This window comes from Amia ocellicauda, chromosome 5 (genome assembly GCF_036373705.1).
Source record: "Amia ocellicauda isolate fAmiCal2 chromosome 5, fAmiCal2.hap1, whole genome shotgun sequence".
Lineage (NCBI taxonomy): Eukaryota > Metazoa > Chordata > Actinopteri > Amiiformes > Amiidae > Amia > Amia ocellicauda.
Window position 1 is genome coordinate 40,286,898 of NC_089854.1, and position 13,805 is coordinate 40,300,702.

Consider the following 13,805-nt stretch of genomic DNA (forward strand, 5'->3'; position numbering starts at 1 on the left):
TTTTAAATCCATTGAGAACCAGTTATGCATTTTTATAATGCATATTTTGAATTGAGTTTACATATATATACAGTTTTAGTTTTCTTCTTAAATTGGAGCATATTATCTCTCTCTCTCTCTCTCTCTCTCCTTCCCTCCCTCACCCAGGTGTGACTAATTGGATTAATTGATAATGATGATCAAATTACTTAAATTTTTTTGGTACTCTCACCTGTGTATAAAGAGCCCTACAGCATGTTTGTCCTGTGGAAGTCGGTAATGTCTTTGTTGATTTTAGAAAGGTTTTGGTTTTAACACGACTTCAAGACCAATCAATCCAATATTATGTTCTGTCATAATGGATGTCGGTCCCTGGCTGCTTCGCAGACCAAAATGTCTGACAACCGAAGGCCATACAAAGCCCGGGAGCACCAGTCCTAGCATGCATATCTTACTAAATGAAGGTAAAAAAGCTCAAATGTCTTGTACGTAGATAGGGCAGCTCATCACAGTGTAAGACTGCAATACTGAGTTAAGTTGGGTACACCAATGCCAAATCCCGTTGCGGAAAGGCATTAAACATGCAGTTTCTTCACTGTGGCATTAGAGGCCATGCTGTAAATTCAATCAGCATAATCTGAATATGGGATTAGAAAGTTTTGAGCCAGAGATATTTAACAATATTGCATAAAACATGGTTTGTAACAATGTAGGAATCCTCTTGTTTTGGACATCCAGATACTATGTAGGCACCTAGGTAAACGTTTGTTGGTTTCTGTTTAAACTTAATAATAGATAAGGTTTTTTGGTCTTTACCCAGGCAACCATTTGTATGTTCTGTAATTATCAAAGAAAGTCTATAAAACATTGAACATTATGAAAATTGATAATGTACCACAGAAGACCAAGAGAAGCCCATTGGATATAATATTATTTTGTCTGATGATGAATAAAAGATTAATAAAAGGGTTACCTGCTACATATACTACATTACTACTGTATTCATATAGAATGTAAAGCACAATTTCCAATATTTAACCTTTTATGACTTAAGAAACATCTGTCAGATATTACACTTTGATTTCAATTAGTCCCTAACTACCATCCGCTGATAAGTCAAGACTGTTCTGTTCAGACTGTACCTCTAATACAGCAGCCTGATCTCTTGGGCTGTATCTCACTCTTGCTCTTTTTTAATTAAAACTGTGATTCTGATTACATCTGTATTATTATCACTTCTATTATTTTACTGTATCTTGTCCTATGCCTACCCCACCCTTTAGCACATACCTGGGATTTAAATGTATTATGTCTGCCCTTGTTAGCTCATTTGTACTAGGATAGTTATCGTCACATACTTTTTCCTAATGCTCACTGAAGTGAAATAGTTTTTAAGAAGATTAACTGCCCATAAACCTGGAATTATTAAACACTCACAAGGCATGTATTGATTTGCCACATGATATATACCTCCAGGTGAACACTTTCTTTTGTGCTGTAGATGTCAGCCATGTTGTTACTGGTCATATTGCTACCACAGAATTTGTTACATTGATTTTGTTTTTAATTTTATTGAAACTGTAAATGCCTTGTATGTGGATCGTGTGTGTTTCCAGGTGTCTGACATTACATAAACAGGATACTAATCTTATGATGCAGTTACTGTCAGAAATTCACCTGTGACCTGTTGTCTGTGCTCAGAGTTCTGTGATTTGTAACTGTTATCTGAATACATATTGCACATATAACTTGGTTGTTATATCAAGTAGATTTTCACGTTTTTGTCTTCAAAATTGCAGGACTGTGAGACCCTTACCAAGCAGGATAATATGTCTTTATGTTGACTAAAGCCTCAAGCTAAAATGTATGTTTGACCATAAAGCCTAGTAGATCAGAAACCACACAATTGTGCCATCAAGTAGGTCTTTTGCATGTAGGGAATTGTAACAGGCCAGTGAATACATGTCCGAATGCAGAGGGGTGTGTAAAGTATCCCACAGGCCAATCTGGAGTCCCATTACACATTTGCTTTGGATGGAAGACTCTGGATGTGGCGGCAGAGCGGAGAATCCTCAGATGCCCGACACAGTGTCCCCTCTGTCACAAGTAGGGTTGGCGGTGTGATGGTACGGATGGGCGTCTTCCTCGTGGTGTGCATGAAGTGCTTCATGCGTTGTAACATTTTGGACAAGGCATTACTGCCCGAATTGATTACCGTCTTCTGATGAGGGCACATACATCTAGCAACATGATAATACAACATGTCACAAAGCTGGGAACATAACACAGTGCTTCCTGAAATCATGTCATGCCCTGACTTCAGTCCCATGGAACTGGTATGACAAATTTGCAAGAGAGAAAATCCTACAAGAGTATGGCAACAGCGTGCCTGTGGCCATCCATCATGAGATTGAAGAGTATCCCTTCGAGGATTGCAGCCATCATTAAGGCAAAGTGCAGTCTACTATCTTTTAAATTACATTTTTATTTTATTATTTTGTCTGTTGCCCCAAATACGTTGGCAACATAGTATGCATGCACCTAAAACATACATAAAACACTGGCCATGTCATGTGAAACTTACTACTCCATCTTTTAAAAAGTATTTTAAAAAACAAATACCCAATGGTAAAAAATAAAAAAGGAAGCATTTACGCGATTTACTTGAACTTGATCAACTTAAATCCATACTTGTCATGGGACGCCTCCCCACTTCTTTGTGTTTTTCTTTTTCCTCATTACAAGAAACAGGTGTTAACTGTGCCCAAAATCTTAGATGTCCTACAAAGGATAGTGTAATTGTATTCAGTGACATTTATAAATACTTACCATTTTCAAACTGATCATTTATAAAATATCTTCATAGGGTGTCTTTGATTTGTTTATGATTCTTTTGTTTTTATGTTTCTTTCTTTTTTATGTTTCAGGGGAAAAAATATCTTGGTAAAAGTTATTGTGGAAATGTAATCTGCATGTAAGCCTTCAAATTTAAGTTGATGTGTAATTAATCATTTACTTTAAGTGAAGTTATACTGCATGCCACGCTGCGATTCAATATTCACACTTCACTGATGTGTAACTGCAAGACAAACTGAGGCAAATTAAACTTTTAAAATCTAGATTTATTTATTAAAAAATATTTTTCTGTTGGTTAAAATGCAAACTGGCTTTATGAATAATAATAAAAAAACAACAACAACACAGCAATCATTTTTATTCTTCACATCAGGGACATTTTTTAAACTTTGACGTTTTCTGCCACCACTTTCAAAATAGCAGCTTGCATGTGTGCTGGGTGTACCAAATCTGCCGAGTTTTCCAAAGCAATGTGCCAGTTAAATATGCATATAATTTCTCTGCTTTGTTTCTTTTTTCATACTCATTGGTTGTTGCAGTGTTTTTTTAAATATAGTCTCACTTTAGATTATATATCTCTTTAGGTTTGCACTTTTTCCATCGCAGACAAAACAAGATATATATGTGTGTGTGTGTGGTCTGGAGAAAAACAAGATATATCAAAAGTGCATTTGTTTTCAAAGTGACAAGTGTTTTTTTTCAAATAAATACTGAAGCATCCTTCCAAAAACTGTAAAAAAAGTTACGTTTTCCACTGTCCTTAACTTTATTCAATTTCTGACTACAGTTTACCTCCAGATTGCATTCAGCTTCCGATTCAAACCAATAACAACAAATATCTTTCTCAATGATTATAATTTACCTTGCTTAACCTTATCTATCATTAAAACCCTCTGAGTGCATGTCCATGGATGCTTTGATTCTTGGAAAGATTGTAAGTCCCTCAACCATAGCCATCACCTAGTTTCTTCTCATGTTCTTATCTGTAAGGGTTGTGGCAGCAATTTCAATGATCTCTATAGTGGCAAAAGCCCCCACTTGTGGCAATGCCAGATGGGAATCACTTCACTGGTGGGAAGTGTCCACATCTGGGCCCACCATTCTGGAGCCGTGAGTGATGTGGTGATCTTCAGTCTGCAGAGTCTGACCACAGTGTGTGCTGAGTTGTGGATCCCTTCAGCAGAGACTCAGCAGAAGATCACCCAACAATGCAGTGAAGCTTTTGGCAGAGTGTGGAGAGACTCCCTTGGCGGTCTCTCTCTGCTGCTACCTGCTTTTACACAATAGCACAGAAGCTTGCTTAGAAAGGCCGTGGCTTTTGCCCACAGTCTGTGAAAAGTGAGCAATTAGTCAGCTAATAATAATAATAATAATAATAATAATAATAATAATAATAATAATAATAAAGCAGTAAGCTGTAATAATAATTACTAGCAGTAAGCTGTGACCTGGTTTAAGAGGAAGTTCAAAGGGTGTGAATACAGGTGCAAAGGCATTGACGTTCAAAGCTGTCAGGTACTTTTCCAGATCCGAGATTTTTCCCACAGGTACAAGCCCCAGCATGCTGCTATGTATGACGCAGGTCTGGTTTAACATGGGGAAATGTATCCCCTCCCATGACCTATTTAGTCTTTTGGTCTCCCAATATGGCAGCAGTGTTGTAGTTTGAGGAATTGACCATCTGAGTGCATGAGGAAAAAATTGGGTCTTTGCCATTGTGGCTTGCTAACCCTTCAGACCAGCTGCCATTGTGGTGCAATATATTGTCTAGAATGCATTTTATACATGTAATACATTGCATTTGTGTTTGCAGGCATAGCAATATATTTCTCTGAGTAACATTCAGAGTAGAGAATGCTTGCCTTCTTCCAAAATGCCGGAAATCTTAGACATTCTTGTAGATGCAGATGCAGTTTTAATACGTTTCACACCTTTTTTCAGATGCAAGTTACTTATAATATGATACTTATGTAGGTATACATTCCAGCTATTGCAATGTGTCATACACCGATCAGCCATAACATTATGACCACTGACAGGTGAAGTGAGTAACACTGATAATCTCGTTATCATGGCACCTGTCAGTGGGTGGGATATATTAGGCAGCAAGTGAACATTTTGACCTCAAAGTTGATGTGTTAGAAGCAGGAAAAATGGGCAAGCGTAAGGATCTGCGCGATCTGCAGTGGTCAGTACCTATCAAAAGTGGTCCAAGGAAGGAAAAGCGGTGAACCGGCAACAGGGTCATGGGCGGCCAAGGCTCATTGATGCACGTGGGGAGCGAAGGCTGGCCCGTGTGGTCCAAACCAACAGACGAGCTACTGTAGCTCAAATTGCTGAAAAAGTTAATGCTGGTTCTGATAGAAAGGTGTCAGAACACATAGTGCATCGCAGTTTGTTATGTATGGGGCTGCGTAGCCGCATCCAATCGAGCATCTGTGGGATGTGCTGGACAAACAAGTCCGATCCATGGAGTCCCCACCTCACAACTTACAGGAATTAAAGGATCTGCTGCTAACATTGTAACATAATATAATAACAGTGAAAAAAATACATTGGTGATGAAGTATAAAAATATTTATAATAAGAGTGAAAAAGACACAGACAATGTATTACATAAAGTTTAAATAGGTTACAGTTAATAATACTACTACTAATAATAATAATATCCATTATAAATAATTAATTTTGAATACAACAGTTGATCCAGTGTAAAATACATGACACATGGTTACATTCAAGAATAGTTCAGTCACACGTGCAATCTTATCAGAACCTAAATCTGCTTAAGCAGTATTGAACACTTTCAGAGGAAGCAAAACCGAGAGTAAACCCTATCCTCTGACTTTCATGAATTGTATGTAAAGGTTTAATATATATTCTATGAAGTTAAACATTGATATTCTACACCACCTTCAAATTCAATTAATATGAAGCACAGATGCCTCGTGTTCTGCAAAAATATGAATAATAGAAGCACAAGCATTGTGTCTGTCTGCAGCTCAGTTTAAATATTACATATTTAGATAGGATTTGAAGTAGATAGGATTTGAAGTTGAAGTAGAACAAGATCTGTTGTACCCTTTCTGTGCAGCGCCTGCTTCATAAAGCACTGAATAACAGAGAAATGAGCAACGTCTTGTAAGATGTCCAGTTACTCAGATGTCAGTAGTTAATACAAGCACAAGAACCTTTTAAAAATCTGATCCAGTTGTCAAAATCCTATGCATCAGTTTCAGTTTAGTTTAGTTTTACTAAAAACTTAAATCAGACTATGGAGCAAAAAAGTAGCATGAACAGATTCCTTCTTGTGTTTTAATTTAGAAACCACATAATCTGGAAATCATTCACAGAAAACAGATAAAGAACAGAAAAAAAGAAGAAGAACGAAAATGCAGGGGCTTTTATTTTCTCTGCTTGTTTCTGCTTTTATTATACTTTACATTACATTATAATACTACATTATAGAATTGAATTGGATACAAACTATTGTATCTGTGTTATGTGACAATCAAAAAGATGTGTTAGCAAAATACCAAACACAAATCAAACAAACCTGGGATGTATATATTGATACAATAAATGAGATGCATTCTCAGTGTTTTAAAGTGTTTATTTAATTCCCAATTATAATAAATAATTGAAATCAAATGAAACAGAAATTACAGAAAAGTTACACAAACTTTTGGATGAGTTTTCAATATGTTTCACATTTTGCGTTACAGAGTTCAGTGTCACATTGATTCATTTGTACAGTCTCTTTTCACTAAAAATGTCTGCACATTCATTTAGCATTATAAAGGCAGTATCACTATGAACTGTTAAGACAACATTTTCAACTTTTACTGAAAGCTCTCAGGGTAAAGCAAAATATATTCTACTAGTGCTAGGGTACACAATCACATCCATGGTCTTGAATATGTATTTTGTGGAGTTTACAGACAGTGAAAAGCACTTCAGGTATTGAATCAATATTATACAATTTAGCAAGTCCATTTTTTTCCCCAGAATGAGCTTAGAGAAACCAAAGCTGTTTAACATTACTGTTTAAATGTAATGTTTACATGTTAGTGTTTAAATGTTATCTTGCTAATATTTCATAGCACTTATTTTTCAGTTTCCTTTTTTCATTCTTGCTTTTCTTCAAAAACTACATAGTAAGCAGCATTACTACTGAGAAATGTCAGGAATATTCATAACGTCACTGCATTGTCTCAGTGACTGCCTGTGCAGAAGTCAGGGTACCACTGATGTCTTCTCCAGAGAGACACACTTACATATTTATCAATCAAATATCAATCAAAACTGCAACTCAGAGCACAACATCTTGCAAAATCAAAATGGAATATAAAGACAAACATGCAAAATTGCACATCAGTAGAAATAGAAGGACTTAAGTAGTAAATTAACAATATTAAAATGTAACAATGAACTCTGAGGGTTACATTGATATTTGTCATTTATGGCCATGAAGCTATATTTCTTTAATACTTGTTTATTTAATTGTTATAAGTTTCTTTTTCACAATTCACAATTCACATTTTATTTACTGTCACAGTGTTCACTTACAAAAAGGGAAAAGCATTTTTCTTTTTCAATGTGAATGGATTATGCACAGATGGATATTGAATGTTTGTAGTGATACATCATTAAAGACGTATGTTTTCCAGTTAACTTACATTGGGATTAGTTGAAAAGTCTTTGTTTCTTGGCTGATTTGATCCTTTGCAGATACTTTTTGGGGTAAGGGCTTCCTGACTACAGGTTCTAGGAACAGCAAGCCCAGACCGCAAAAAGATCCAAAAAGGACAATAACTCTTCCACATTGACTCATTTTCATTCGTAATACTGAAAAACAAACAAACAAACAATATATATGTATATATGTGTCTGTGTGCGTTTGTATATATATAGTATGGGGAAAATAAACAACTTTATCGACTAAATTAACAGGTGTGCAGGCTAAAAAAATGATTTCATACCACAACAGAGAGGATAAATAAGTCCAAAAACATCAGTGCTAGTGCACCCTTTAGAAAATGGATATTCTAGGATGGACTGTACATGTAAACATAGCTCAATGTTTGTGAAGTAAAAAGTGAATAACCCTTAAACAATGTGCCCCTGGTGACAACACCACTTCTAAGCAAGTAGCATTCAATGCAATACTATTTTCATTTGAATAGGAATGGACTTGACAGACCTGACAGTGTGACCTACAAAAACACCATTGACCATTTAAGCAAGCTCTCTGTCGCAATGCTGGGTTAACCAATTAAGAGAAACTGGGCAAAGCAGGCAAAATATAGCATTTGGTGTGTTTCACTAGCTTTTTATCTGAGTTTCGCATGAGGCTATTACACCATATTACAGAATGCTCTTAGCCTCAAGGAAGGAGAGAGCTTTCAGACCCTGAGCTAAGAGAGGCAAGAGAGCAACGTGAGAATCTAGAATAAGCCCACGCTCACTGCTCAGTTCCTCTACATGGGAAGAATCGAAAGAGGTGACGTTTATTGTAAGTGAGTTACAATGTCTTTACCGGCTCTAACATTAAATGTTTGTACTTACATAATTACCCTTCAAAAGAGATAGTATGCTGTGAAGTAAATGTTTTGCTTAATGGTATTGCAGACCACAATCTACAATTTATAATAAATGACAGCTATACAAACATAAGAGGATACCAAGGAAAAGGAGAGAAAACAAAACACTAATAGAAGTTGTGGACAATTTAAACAATGTTTGAACTTTGCAACTGCTAGACGAAACAGTATACACGAAGAAAAAAAAAAATATATATATATATATTATAAAAATGTTTTGCCTACATTAAAACATGGTGGTAGTCATGTGAAGGTTTGGGGCCTAACTGCTACACAAACAAGAGATTCAAGAGATTTTTAACATAGTCATTACCCTAAACACATAGTCAGATTTAAAGTAAATAAGTTAGCAACAGGTCCTTAAACTGATGCACTTGCCTGCAGTTTTACAGGACAGTAAAAAAGGGAATGGCAACAAGCACAAATAGGCTATGCTAAATTATTATTATTAATTATGAATGGGGGGGGAAAAACACAAAGAAATATAATACCCTACTAACAGAAGTTTACAGAATATCTTTAATAAATGCAAATCAGAGGAGGGAGAGAAATTTGGATGCACAATATTTAATGTAAAATGAAAGCAAATAATAACCCTGTAATTATAGTTAATATTTACCAGTAGTTGATTATTTCTTTCTTAGGTGTATTTCAGAATTGTATTAATATTCACAGGTGGCATTCTTAGTGTACATAGGCTGCATCCTGTACTCTTAACTTTTAACTTGTTAGATGGAGATTAACATCAAAAATAATGTAGTTGATGTAGAGAAATATAGCATGGAAACCTTATAGAGATGGAAAATAAATTACCTTCACATCTCCTTGTCCCCCAGTGAAGAGCTGACGGACATTGGTGGAGTAAACGTAGAAGATAATGGTGGCCTTCCTGTCTCAGCTCTGTGGAAAAAGAGTAGATTTAATCCTCCAGTACTATCAGCGGTGAAACTTAGCGTTGTGAACTTAAAATCGATCTTCATAATACATTTAACAAAAGCACACATAAATATAATATAAGTGACATCCAATCTAAATGTCACCTCAATGTTTCATGCCAGAAACACCTGAATGGACAAGATGATGGGTAAGTGGGTGTCTACTGATTTCAATACTGCACTGTTATTAATGTAGCCTCAACACAAAATGTTTAACTAGTTTAACTGGTCTGTTGCTGCTTTGATCTCATCCATAGTGTTTTCTATACAAAATAAACTCACAATTTCTCTCTCTGAGTATATAGCAGGTATATTTAAACATTACATTTCTCAAAAGGTGAACACCTATAAGAGAATTTGTGGCACTCACTAAAAATGTAAAATGCTATTTTATTTTTGGAAAAAATACATTACTGTTAGTACAGAATACAGTAAACTGAACTCTTGGCAATCTAGTTAACCATGTCATACCTTTAAATATGTACATCCATCAGAAAATATAATGCACCTTGATGATATGATGTAATCAAATTATCAATGTTTTGGAAAAATCTTATCAATAGAGATTTCATAAATCATGCAAAATTACAAATAATAATTATGTGAAGTATTTTTGTATAATTAATTCTGAGACACTTCTGTATAAACGCAAACAATATCAGTGCTTGAGAGCTGAGTGAGAATGCTTTTCTAAAACTGCTCATAAAAACACTTGGTCCTTTACATTACTTCAAATAAACATTAAACAAGGCCAATTAATCTAATTATATTACTGTACTAAGACACTACTTGTGTATAATAAAATTTAAAAGTCTGTCCATTTTAATTTCCTATCTTAAATAGAATAAAATTAACTTGATTGACCTATTAAACTAATATAAAATGTGCTCAAAGACATTGATCTTAAGAATAATATACAATTTATCAGTAGCTCTTTAATAATACGGGCAGAAATGTACTGTGAATCTTAGTGAACATGCAAAAAGAAATATCTCTATGTTCTAACAACATAGTCATGTTGGTCAGATGATAACCACAAATTAATATGTAAACAGACTTTATACAGACTTAATATCTAAAAATGTTAAAGTGTTATCATTTTATACTTAATCATGACAGAAAATGACTAGTAAGCAGTCCACAAACCATAAGGCACTGCACTTATTAAACTAAATCCTAGACATTACTAGTACTTTTTATGTACACTTCATTCAATAATAATAACAATAATAATTACAACAAATTGGTGATACTTTGTATATATATATATATATATATATATATATATATATATATATATATATATATATATATATATATATATATATATATATATGTGTGTGTGTGTGTGTGTGTGTATTTTGCTACAGATTGTTATAGTTAATACAAGTATTTATGGACCTTCATTGTTCACACAGACCAGAAACATAAAAGTTTTGCTTAAAGGTTTATAAAGAGTTCACAGGACTTTTCAGCTAAGTGTAACCTTATTAAACCTTTTTAGATTTGTTTTGTACATTTTATAATAATAATAATAATAATAATAATAATAATAATAATAATAATAATAATAATAATAATAGTACTGCTACTACTAGTAGTATTGGGGGTATTTCTTTAGAAAATTATGTTAGATTGAATGAAATGCACAATACCTGAAAACTAACATTGTCATAACTAGGGTACAAACTATGCCAGGTTTAAACTTCATTTGCTGGTCTCAGAGCTAGATTAGCACACTAGTCTTGGTCTTCTCTACCTAATTGGGTAGTCCAAGACTAGTACTAATGTAACCCTGTGAAATCAGCACAATGAGTTTTTACACACACACATACATACTATTAAAATAATAGTTTCTATGTATGCGTATGCTGTACTTCCATATTTAAAAATGTCCTTTGCATGTTTGTGTGTGTGTGTGTGTGTGAAAACATTGGAATATTTTAGAGTTTGCCACAAATATACTCCATAAAATGTGCCATATGTGAAACTTTTATTTTTTCTACTTACAAGATTCGAGTGATATATGTAATCTGGTCTTATATTGCGCAAAAGACAGTCAAGTAACTCATTTCTAGACGTAGTCTGTTCTTTCATACGTCCCCTTCGCATCCATTTACCTCACCGCCCAACTGCGTCATATTTTTAATTGTGACATAAATCTTTATCTCCAGAACACGTCCTCCATTTTTTTTCAAGTAAATCATTTATTTATTCTAAAATTTTTACTGCACTGATTTCCACAAGTTTCTTCTGCTTTCAAATACTATGCAATCATATAACTATTTATTTATTTATTTATTTATTTACATCCTTTTAAAAAAAGTTTAAAATATGTAGACTAAACACGACATTTATATAAATACATTCTTAAGCACAATATTGTTTAACAATTAATTTGATCTAAAGGTTAATCAGTTGTTTAAGATACAAACTTTAATACATGTAAATACATCAATAAATACATAGACCTGTCCTCGACATTTAGCGACGAGCAAATGAGCACTGTGCACTGAATCATTCTAAGCGTGACATAGTCTTACCAATGTGTTACAGAAAATAATAATAGTACACATAATAATAATAATAATCATAAATTATACATTGTATGATGTATTTGATGTTGTTATTTTAAAACAACAACAACCAGCTTTAACTTTACTGTTGAATACACATCACTGCAACAGCATTACAGAGTTGATGTGGATTGAGAAAAAATGTTCAATTGGTGGGAGCTGTCCGTGGTGCTGAAACCAAACTCCTTTCTTCAACGGCTCTGGTAAACGCCCTAAACCTCTCAAATTATGAATGAGAGAACCATTTTAAATAAACATAAATGCATATTTTCATAATTTTCATTAATATATATATATATATATATATATATATATATATATATATATATACATCACCAGCAGTTAATTCGCTATGCCGTCAATCAAAGTCTTAGATGTAGATTCTGATATAACAGTTTTATCATCTTTACACAACAATATTCCCCACCTCCACACCCACAAACGCTCCCACCCACCCATCTGTTACCATCCCTACCAATGTGTAAATATATATAAAGCCTATAAAGAATAATTCATAGAAGATTGTATATGCAACTATAAAGGTCGATCATTACACACACACACACACACACACACACACCCACATCTTATATGGATATATATATATATATATATATATATATATACACACACCTTCAGGACATCGTCATCTATGTGTTACGACAAACTATGTAAAATGAAAGTCTTAAGGAAGAAATTACAAATACAAGCGATAGGTCCTAAAATTCTATTTAAAATTCTCAAAAATGTGCAGTCAAAATAATAGCATACATATGAGACCATCACATCACCCAATCCTTAACAAAATACAGTATTACAATTGTATAGATTATTCCAAATATGTCCTAATGCATATATATATATATATATATCTCGACACACACCATTCAGTAAAATTCTAAAAAAGAATAAACACGTGCATTACTTATGCTACTTTATTAGATTGCACAGTCCTTACGTACCAAACGTAGCGCAAACAAACATTCATTTTGAACCATTGTGTGTAAAATTTCTTAAGATTCATGACTGTCTTAAAGATGAATCTTAGTGAGAACCAACCATGTAACGCTGCCCATTTTGCTTTAAGCGTTAAAAGCTGAAAGTCTGAATGGTTCTGTCATTTACGTACCTGGAAATAATATTGAACGCTTTGCACAAGGCAACATTGTACATTTTAAACACAAGAAATAAAATAAAGCTTCATCTCACCCCGAAAGCATTGATCCAAGGTACTGAAGTATATAACAAAATCCCTGGGAAATCGAGAAAATACAGCATCCTTTTATAACCTTTTTTTGCCCCCAATAACACCATGCTACCGTTAATGTTTTCATTATATATTCTACATATACATATATAACAATTTATTTATTTTTCTCTCGGTGCATTTTAAACACATCCATTTTGTCCTTTCTCCGTTTCTGAAAATACTGCAAAATCTAATGGAAGCACTCAATTCCTCCAGTCTGCTATTGACCTGCATTGACGTCATTGCGTCATTAGGTTTCCCCTGGAAACACTGGGGGTCCAAAAATAGTAACACATTAATTCAGCCCAAGCGAGGTTGGTGAGAGTGACTATTTGTAACAATCCATAATCCCTCATCTGATTTTTACAATATACCGTTTTCAAGGACGTTCTGATCACGACTCAGCAGGCTATTTTAAGCAACGAGCAGATTGAGAAAAAGAAGAGAGTCCTTGATTTGTTTTATTCCTGCCTGTAATCAACAACTGTTGTAAGATGAGAAACAGCGCCACTGGGATAAAAATAGAAAGTGCCGAACCGTCAGCTGTCAGAAGGAGATCCTGCAATGGGGAGAGAGAACTACACTGCGTGGAATTCCTAACAGGCAC

The 13,805-nt window shown here is 34.2% G+C and overlaps 1 long non-coding RNA gene across 1 annotated transcript; it reads right to left on the minus strand.

Moving 5' to 3' along the window:
- Positions 1-6,435: 6,435 nt before the first annotated feature.
- Positions 6,436-13,399, minus strand: LOC136750596 (uncharacterized). The gene is made up of 3 exons (XR_010816905.1): positions 13,159-13,399; positions 9,252-9,338; positions 6,436-7,683 (listed from the first exon to the last, which is right to left on the minus strand). It is a non-coding gene; the product is annotated as an uncharacterized LOC136750596 (long non-coding RNA).
- Between the last annotated feature and the right edge of the window lie 406 nt (positions 13,400-13,805).